Source organism: Pistacia vera, unplaced genomic scaffold, assembly GCF_008641045.1.
Source record: "Pistacia vera cultivar Batoury unplaced genomic scaffold, PisVer_v2 Contig1036, whole genome shotgun sequence".
Taxonomy (NCBI): Eukaryota; Viridiplantae; Streptophyta; class Magnoliopsida; order Sapindales; family Anacardiaceae; genus Pistacia; species Pistacia vera.
Genome location: NW_022195068.1, coordinates 219,173 through 229,505, shown reverse-complemented (window position 1 = coordinate 229,505; position 10,333 = coordinate 219,173). Strand labels below are relative to the sequence as shown.

Genomic DNA, 10,333 nt, shown 5'->3' with positions numbered 1-10,333 from the left:
CTTCACTGGTCAAGCATTGGAGGAGAGGGGCACTAAACCCTCGCCTGTAAAGCTGGTCTCCGATGAGGGTGTAGTGAGCAGATCTCGTTCGTAGAACCCTTGCCTCGACCTTATCATCAGGCAAGATTCCATCCTTAAGATACCAAGTAATAGGGGTCATCCATGAGTCCGAACGTGTTACATTCACGGCCTGTTTGATTGCGCTGATACTAGGGATTTCGATGAATCAAACAGGGATGCTCTCTGCTGCATCTGAGTCTAATGATGAGGCTATCCTCGCCAAGGCGTCCGCCACAGAATTTTTTTCTCTGGGGATTTGATTGATTGCGAAGTGCTTGAACGGCTTGAATACGGCCTTAGCTTTCTTCAGATAATTGATCATGTTATCTTCCTTGGCTTGATACTCTCCCAAAATCTGGTTAACGACCAGCATGGAGTCACTATGGACCCTGATCGCGGTTGCGCCCATTTCCCTGGCCAACCTGAGTCCAGTGAGCAGAGCTTCATACTCGGCCTCATTATTAGTTGCTTTGAAACCAAATCGGAGAATGCCATGAATGCGGGCCCATTTGAGACTCAACAAGAGAAGGCCCGCTCCGACCCTCTTTCTGTTCGATGATCCATCGACATAGATGGTCCACGTCGAGAGATTTTGAATAGTTTCCTGGATGACTTCATTGGGTTGTTCCGACTCGTTCGCTGGATGATGCGAGAACTCTGAGATGAAGTCGGCAACAGCCTGCCCTTTAATAGCTTCTCTTGGTTTGTAATGGAGATCGAACTGGCTGAGTTCCATGGCCCATTTGAGCAATTTTCCCGACGCCTCCGGTTTTTGGAGGACCTGCCTGAGCGGGTAATTAGTCAATATGTGAACTGTATGGGCATGGATGTAAGGTCGCAGCTTTCAAGAAGCGATCAGCAGGGCATAGGCTAATTGCTCCATTTTTGGATACCGCATCTCGGCATCCAACAGACACTTGCTCATGTAATATATTGGCCATTGTGTCCCATTCTCTTCCTGAACCAGAGCTGTACTGACTACGAACTGTGAGATGGAGGATCTCTTGTGGGAGAGGTTTGGACAGAAGTGGTGGCTTCCCAAGGTGTTATTTTATTCTCTGGAAGGCTTGTTCACACTCGGGAATCCAGTCGAACTTCTTATTGGCCCTGAGTACATTGAAGAATGGCAAGCAGCGATCTGTTAGCCTTGATATGAAGTGACTTAGCACCGCTATACGCTCGTTCAAGCACATAACCTATTTTTTGTTGGTCGGGCTCTTCATATCGAGGAGAGCTTGGATTTTTTCGGGGTTGATCTCAATTCCCCTCTGGTTCACCATGTACCCTAGGAATTTTCCCGAGGATACTCCGAATGAACATTTGAGGGGGTTCAACTTCATTCGGTACTGTCGGATGATGCCAAACATCTCAGCGAGATGTGCCACATGATCTGGGGTGACATAGGACTTCACCAACATGTCATCTACGTAGACCTCCATCGATCTATGTATCTGTTCGAAGAACATCCGATTAACCAGTCACTGGTAAGTTGCACCAGCGTTCTTAAGGTCGAAGGGCATAACTTTGTAGCAGTACAGTCCCCGATCTATAATAAAAGATGTATGCTCTTCGTCTGGCCCGTACATCAGAATTTGATTGTATCCCGAGAACGCGTCCATAAAACTTAGCAGCTCGTGCCCTGAGGTGGCATCCATGAGCTGGTCAATTCTCGGCAGGGGGAAACTATCTTTTGGACATGCCTTGCTGAGGTCGATGAAGTCGACGCAGGTCCGCCATTTGCCGTTAGGCTTCTTTACTAGAACTAGGTTGGCAACCCAAGTTGGATAGAGTGCTTCTCGGATGGACCCATTTCGGAGGAGGTTATCCACCTCAAGCTTCAAGGCTGCATATCGCTCCGGGTCCATCGCTGTCTTCTTTTGGAAAATTGGCTTGGCTTCACTGTCGATGTTTAATGCATGGCAAATAACATTCGGGCTAATCTCAACGATATCTGCGTGCGACCATGCGAACACATTGATGTTTTTCCTGAGGAAGCTGGTCAGGTCGATAGCGATCTAGGGATTGAGATTTTTATCGATCCTTAGCACCCTGCTTGGTTCGGTCTGATCAACCATTACTTTAGTCAGGTCCTCAACTGGCCCACTAGAAGGGCAGTACTGAATGCGAGGATCTATATTATCCTCCGCTGGGCCAGGCTGTGGCTCTATCCGGCTGATCGCCATTGCCTGGTTGTGATCGCCGCGCGAGGTGCCTTTCCCTTTGCATGCCATCTGAACTGCTTTCACATAGCAGTCCCGAGCTGTGCGCTGAGACCCGCTAACTTCCCCAATCCCCGTCGGGGTGGGAAACTTCATTTTCAAATGGTATACTGAAGTGATCGCCTTGAAGTGTCTCAACAGAGGTCGCCCCAGAATTCCATTAAAGGCGGATGGGCAATCCACTACCAAGAACTCAATTACTCTGGTCACTTCGTCGAAGCACCCAACGTGACTGGGAGTGAGATTGTGCCTTTGGAGAGCAGGTGGTCCCCTGTGAAGCCATATAGAGGGAACGAGACAGGTTTTAGGTCTGCCTCATCCAAATTCATTCTTTCTAAAGTTGAAGCGAACAGGATGTTACAGCACTTCCGTTATCCACTAACATCCTCTGGACATTCTGGCGCCCTATGAGGGGCGTTATCACAAGGGCATCTTCGTAAGGATGATGCAGTCGGGCCGCATCTTTTTCAGAGAAGGAAATTTCCTCCTCCGATTGAACCTTCTGTGGTCGCTGCGCCACGCTCATGCCTCTGATAGGCTCGTGATGTGCCTCGCGAGCATACCTTTCTTGGGCACCTCGCGAGTTTCCCGTGAAGTGCGGTCCCCTGAAAATTAAATTGAGGGTGCACACTCCTTTCTGATCGCGGCGCTTCTTACTTGACTCCCCTTGATTTTTCTCTTGTAAGGGAGCAGAGTCATCAATATACTCCTTGAAATGTCCCTACTTGATAAGGTTTTTAATCGCCTGCTTGAGAGCTCGGCATTCATCGGTATGGTGCCCATTGTCCCGATGATAGTGACAATATTTTTTATTATTTCTGTCTGTCACTGGAGTTTTCATGGGCTCGGGCTCTCCGAGCAGGCTGGCCTCCTTGGATTTATCGAGAATCCCCGATACAGATGCGTTCAATGGAGTATATTGGTTTCTGTTGCGATCACGATGAGAGACGGGTGCATAGGACTTTTTGGGCCCGTAATGAGGTTTCTTCCCTCTTCGCTGATCATCTACGTCCCCCTTACGATCAGCTCTTCTACTATCCCGCCGACCAGGTGCACTGCCCGAAGCGCCGTGGTCGCGACGGCGGAGTGCCGCCATTGAATTTTCTATTCGGAGGTATTTCTCTACGAGATTATAAAATCCAGTGAGGGAAACATCGTCCTCGGCCTGTAATTCTTTCCACAGGTCGGTCTGTGGAAGGACTCCGACTATGATGAGAGTCCGAACAAACTCTTCAGGAGCATGAGCCACCTTGTTGAGTTCTCTATGGAAACGGTCAATGTAGGACTGGAGGGATTCATCCATTTCTTGCCTTATATTGCTAAGGTAGCTCAAAGGCATCGAGGACTTCCGATTTGCTTGAAAATGCCTTAGGAACGTCGCAATCATCTGAGGCCACAAACTGATCGATCCTGCTGGGAGCGACCTGAACCACTGTTTGGCATAGGAGGTCAAGGTCACTGCCAAACAACGACATTTTGCTAGATCTGAGACCTAGTGAAGCTCTATCAGGTCGTTAAATTCATACAAATGATCCTGGGGGTCGGAGTTCCCATCAAACGCCCGCATGTCGGGCATCCTGAATCCTGGTGGGAGAGGAACGGCTAACACTTCGATAGAGAAGGGGGACACAGATGTGACCAGCCCCTGCTCATTTTGCTGAGCTCGCAGTCTGTCTAGAGCTCGCTGCAGCTCCTCAATTTGCAGCAATAGAGCCGCTTGGGGATTGCTTTCACCCATGCGAGTTCGACCCTCGCGATTACGGTTGAGGAAAGTCTAGAGGTCGTGTTCCTCTTCGCCTTGACCGATGGTTCTGGCCACTCTCGACACACGCCGGCTAAAGGCATGCGATGGTGGGTGCGGGGTATTTTCACGACCTTCGCGGTGGTCAGAACCGCCCCGCGAAGTGTGAGACCCTCTCGCACGGTGACGATCAGGATCGTTTTACTGGTGGTGATAGGGATCGCCCCGACCAGCACTTTTATGGGGGTGCTCTTGCGACGTGGAATGGGACAGCTCGGGCTGCGTCCTTTCACCGAGTCTCAACGAGACTGGTATTCTGCTCGGGACGTAGTCGGAATTTGCTGGCCCTTTGGAGCCCGTGGGCTTGCTTTTTGCCACTTGTTTACCTTTTCGTCTACGCACTGCAGTGCCCACGGCACAAGCTATTTCCCTTTGCCATGCTTTCGCGTGACCTGCAGGCGTTTTTGGCGGTTGTACCGCCGCAGCTGACTTGGATGGCACGCCTTGGTCCAAATGGTCCAGCCTTCGGTTGACCATCTGGAGAGTATTGTCAAACCTCTCCAGGTAGCTTCTAATAACAGGGTCAAGCTGTGAACTTGACGGGATATCTCCTGCAGCATTTTGCGTGGCTGATGTTTTCTAGAAGAGGTATCCCCCTGAACTTGGGGGAGCCCTTTAATGCCCTGGTTGGTTTGCTCAAGTTCTGGTTGGCAGGCCATTTGTTGCTGTAGGACCAGTAGGTTGGAGATTCTCCTAAGGTAGGATGAACACTAAACCAGGCCCTCCTTCTAGCGCCAAACTGTTGATGCGAGATTTTGACACCAATGAAACGCACGTGTAAAATGTTGGGTTGGCCCAAAAGACACACATGAATGGAAAGGAAAATGACACTAAATGCAGTGAGAAAGGAGTTTTAAAGTGGTTCGGATGCTAAGGAAGCAAATCCTACGTCTATGATGTTTTTATTAATGATAATGGTCATGTCGCTTTAGACGACTGACTTTACACTGATGATACAAGGTATCAAAGACTGTCTTTTCTAGAGAGAGAGAGAGTTTTGTCAAGACTAAAAAGTGCGAATCCCCTTAATGAGAGAGGAGCTCCCATTTTATAGTGGGATGCCTTGAGGTAATGATCACTGAATCTGCAAGTTGGTGGGATGATCCATGCAAATCCTTCGTTTAGAGTAATTCACGTGATTTGCTGCAGGGGTTGGACACGCGGGATCATCACAACTCTTTGCTGGCCTAACGTGCACCCATTATTTTGACGGAAGCAAGTTGTGGGGTGCAACCATGATCACACGACGCAGCTGCGCCAGAATGACAGTAGACTCTTCCCGAGATCTGACCTTTCGCACTTAACTGGGCGCCACATCAGCATTATGTTCTCAGGCATAACAGGTAACTAACATTTTGAGGAAGTTCTCTTTAGAATTTCAGATTTCTGCCACGCAGAATTTTCAAGTGAAGCTTGGTCAAGGAGGGTTCGGTTATGTTTTTCAAGGAATTTTGGAGGAGGGCACCAAAATTGCAGTGAAACGCTTAGGTTCTGATGAGAACCAAGGCAAGAAAGAATTTCTGTCAGAGATTAAGACAATTGGCAGCATTCATCATTTTAATCTGGCAAGACTTGTTGGTTTTTGTTCTAAAAGATCAAACAGGCTTTTGGTTTATGAGTACATGTGCAATGGGTCTCTGGATAAATGGATTTTCCATCAAAATGAAACAAAAACTTACTTGGGAAACAAGAAAGAAAATCATTGTTCAAATATTCAGGGGACTTTTGTATTTGCATGACTATTGCAATCCGAACATCATTCACTTTGACATCAAACCTCAAAACATTCTCCTGGATGAAGATATGAATGTCAAGATTTCTGATTTTGGATTGGCTAGACTGATTTCCAGGAATCAAACCCATGTATCCACCATGCCAAAGGGTACTCCAGGATATATGGCCCCTGAGTTGATTAGAGGCAAAAATATCACAATGAAGATTGATAGTTACAGCTTTGGAGTCGTGATATTAGAAATCATATGTGGGAGGAGAAATTCTATCTCTAGAGGAGGCGATTATCTCATTGATACCCTGAAAGTCAAAGCTGAAGAAGATCAACTGTCTGATTTAGTTGATGAACAAAGTGAGGATATGCAGAACCACAAAGAAGATGCTGTTAAGATGATTCAGGTAGCCATTTCATGCTTACAAACAAATTTGTATAGAAGGCCATCCGCGTCAGTTTTGGTCAAGGTTTTTGAGGGCTTGTCAACCTTGGAACCTGATACGGACTACAGCTTCTTAAATACTGTCCATGAGGAATTCCCCCAGGAGGCCAGAGCAGGTGATTAATCTCCCATCACGGCTTCAGTGCTATCAGAGTCAAGATGATTTGGACTGATGAAATTGTATCTATATTTGTATAACATGTTGTCATTATGCAATCAGAATAATCTCCTTTCAAGTTTCAAGTGTCTCCTATGCATATATATTGTGACGCCAGACTCTTTTCTGAATTAGAATTTTTCTGAACCATCTCTTAAATTCTCTGCTTACATCATATCTTTGAGTAAAATAGCAGAATAAGTTTAACATTAATGGCATCGCAGTGAAAGTATTGAACTCATTGAAGTTTATTGTCCACATATATCATGTACACTTTCTAGTTCTCTCAAAATATTACTCTTATAATCTAATGAGAGAATATCATCAATCATCATTTACCAGTTAAAAACATAACTGACCTCGCATGATTATCTAAATCAGAAGAGGGCTTTTCTTTGAAGAACAAATAAACTAATGCGCTTAGAATTTTGGAAATAGAAGAGGCCTAAAGAGTGGTACAGAATTCAACAGTAACAAATGTGCCTCAACTGATCATTGAGGGTTGATACATTATCAGTTTTTTTTTTTTTCCAGATAATTAAATGATCTAAAATTTGTCTTATTGTGCTCACTATTGTTTAAGTCATATGTGGCTGTCTTTAGTTAGAATTATATAAAAGAAAGAAGAAGAAGAAAACTGGAAACTGCCTGAGTCTAATACATAAACTGATGTGGAAAAGTCAGCATCGGTCTTTACTCATCATTTTGCTTACAATTGACTGAAAATGAGTTCTATTTTTAATTCTAGTAAAAGAAGTCAATGCAAATTTACTACTGTTTACCAAAAAATACTTAAACTCACTCATCACCATCCATATAAACAATAGCAGTTTAATGTTCTAATGTTTACGCAAATGGCAGAATCTGCAAGAAGATCATGACTAATATAATTCTTAATCTGTCGGTCGGCAACCTACTTAGGAAAGTTTGAAGATAATAGTATTCAAAGAAATTTAATAAAAATTGGATGAAAATTAAAAAACAGTTCAATGCTCAGCTGTCTGTAGACATACGACAAGGTCATGGTAATCTAGTTGTTTTAGAAGATTAATCTCCTGAACAAATCGCTCCTTCTTTCACCCATTTGGATGTCTCACCCAGTCTGTCTCAGTTTCGATATAGATTGTAGAGACGCTGCAAAATGGCATGCTCGAATGATTTGTTCCTGCAAAGCGCCTTGTTCCCAGTACAAACAACCTTAACATTGGTAACTGTTCTTTACAATGGAACTTTATTCTCTGAGGAATAATACGGGAGTGGTTTTTAATGATAATGCTAGCATTCATCAAGGTACAAATGCAATCAATTATCATGCAGAAACGCCCTCGAAAGAACAGAAACTGCCTCTGGTTTATTGATGGTATTGCATGTTTTCGCTTTCCTAGTTTCTATTGGAGCATGCATTGCTACAAAAGATGGAGGAAAAAAATTTGTGCTCAAATGCAAAGCAGAGACAACTCCAATGACTCATCTTCCCTTCATGTAACCAACATTTTGAGGAAGTTTTCCTTCGAAGATCTGCGATCTGCAAGCAAAATTTCCAGATTAGGCTTGGTCGTGGAGGGTTTGGGTATGTTTTCGAAGGAGTCTGATAATAGTAATAAAGTGCAGTGAAACGCTAGGTCCTGATGTAAAGCAAGGCAAGAAAGAAATCTCGTCAGAAGTTGAGACAAATAGGCAACATTCACCATTTATCTGGTAAGATTGTTTGTTATTGTGCTCAAAGATCAAATAGACTTTGGTCTATGAGACATGTTTAATGGTTCAAAATAAATGGATTTCCACCGAAACCACGCACAAACTCCACTTGGGAAACAAGAAAGAAAATCATAGTTCAGATAGCAAAGGGCTAAGAGGATTGCATGACTATTGCACTCAAACATCATCACTTGACATCAAACCTCAAAACATCCTCCTGGACACAGATTTGAATGTCAAGATTCTGATTTGGGTTAGCTAGGTGATTGATAAGGATCACACCCATGTGATGACTATGCCAAGGGAACGCGGGATACATGGCTCCTGAGTTGATAGGGGGTAGAATATCACAGTGAAGATTGATATTTACAGTTTTGGAGTTGTGGTGTTGGAAATCATTTGTGGAAGAAAAAGTTCTAACTCCTGGCAGGGTGATTACAATTGATACTCTGAAGATCAAGGCAGAAGAAAATCAACTTTCTGATTTAATTGATGACAAAGTGAGGACAGCAAAACAACAAAGAAGATGCTGTAAGGATGATCCGGATTGCCATTCATGCTTGCAAAAAAACTTGTATAAAAGGCCTTCCGCATCGATGTTGGTGAAGGTTTTTGAGGGTTAATGGACTTGGAAGCTGCAGCAGACTATAGCTTCTTAAATTTTATCCTTGAAGAACACCCCCAGATATCATCCCAAGTGCTATCAAAAATCATAACATCAGTTTTTAACAAATTGATTATTATGCAATCACAAAAAACATTGTACCTATTCTTTCAGAATCTTTCTAGAATGGAACAGTGTCAAATCTAATCTTGGTACTATTCGCAACAATTAATTTATCCATTCACCACTTCTAATTTCACGTCTGCACAAATTAATGCACGCACTGGCAAAGAAGATCATCACTTAAATAGTTTTTAGTTTGTAGGCTGCAACCCCACTAACAAAAGTCCGAAGAATGGAAAATAATGCCAAAGAAAAATAAAATTGCAATCAGGAATGAAGAATTCAAGAAAAATTAGAAAAATAAAGAAAGAATGCAAAGATTATGTCAATTCTTATTCTTGACTATCAGTTAGACAAATAAGGTTTGGCTCTGTGGTTTGGATTATTGCTTTGTGGTATTACTCTTCTGTAGCCTCATTAATGAACTCTGCTTTACTAACTTATTCAACCACTGCTGGAATTTGGGAGTGACAAATCAAACTTGCACGGCCCCAAACGTGTGAACTACAGAGAGAAAACTAAACTTCTTCTTTAAATCTGAATGACTCAAAATACATTGAAGACTTCTCTATCTCTTTTATAGGAAGAGACCACAACTCTAATCCTAATGAAAAACTATTCCTTATTCTACTAAAACTAAAAAAGGAAAAAATACATAAACAAATTTTATTCCAATTAAACTCAACATAAAAGGAAAATAAACAATTAAACTAAACTTAAACCTAAAGTAAACTAAACTCTAAAACTGGAAACTAAGTCCAACTCTTCACTTTTGCGCCCTCTCTTACGACCCAGCTCTTCTTCTTCTTTTTGCACTCGTGTGCCGTGACCTTCTATTGATGCGGTGACGCTCTTTTTGCCTCACGTTCTAGCTTTTTCCAACGCTCGCCACGGCAACTACGTGGTCTGCTTTTTCTTCATCTCTTCAACATTCTCTTCCATCCTCTCGATTGTGGCCGTCATTTCCTTCACCAATACAGGTCTCTTTCAACAGCATGTTATCGACCATGGGTAAAAATAAAGTGTATACTAAAGAGGAAGCGATGATGCAACTTTTAAAGGTACAAAGTGAGATCTACATCCGTGTATTGTTAGTATCATGAATGAATATAGTACTGTTAAGTCGGATATGCTTCATACTTTACATGAGATTAACATATTATTGGCGTTGCTGACACACATCGAGGGTCGTTGTACTTTATGGGATAACGGATTATCGATCGAACCGTCCGAACAGGAACAAGCATTCCACGTTCAGAATGAGCGTGGGAACTGGTCGTTCGTGTTGGAAAAACTTGCCTTAAAAGTCCCCGAAAATCCCAAAGAGTGAACGAGCACAGAAAGGGGTCGTTCCTTATGGAACGACTTGATTGATTTGAGGATTAGGCATTCCTGTGATGGAACGGGCAATCCTACCCAAGTTGTCAAAAGCTGTCATTTGGACAAAACAATGAACGACCTAGAGAATAGTGTCATTTATGCTAGGAACGACTGCTTGGAGAT

At 43.4% G+C, this 10,333-nt stretch overlaps 1 pseudogene; it reads left to right on the top strand.

Moving 5' to 3' along the window:
- The first annotated feature begins 3,179 nt into the window (after nucleotides 1-3,179).
- Nucleotides 3,180-6,372, top strand: LOC116124470 (annotated as a pseudogene).
- Nucleotides 6,373-10,333: the final 3,961 nt, after the last annotated feature.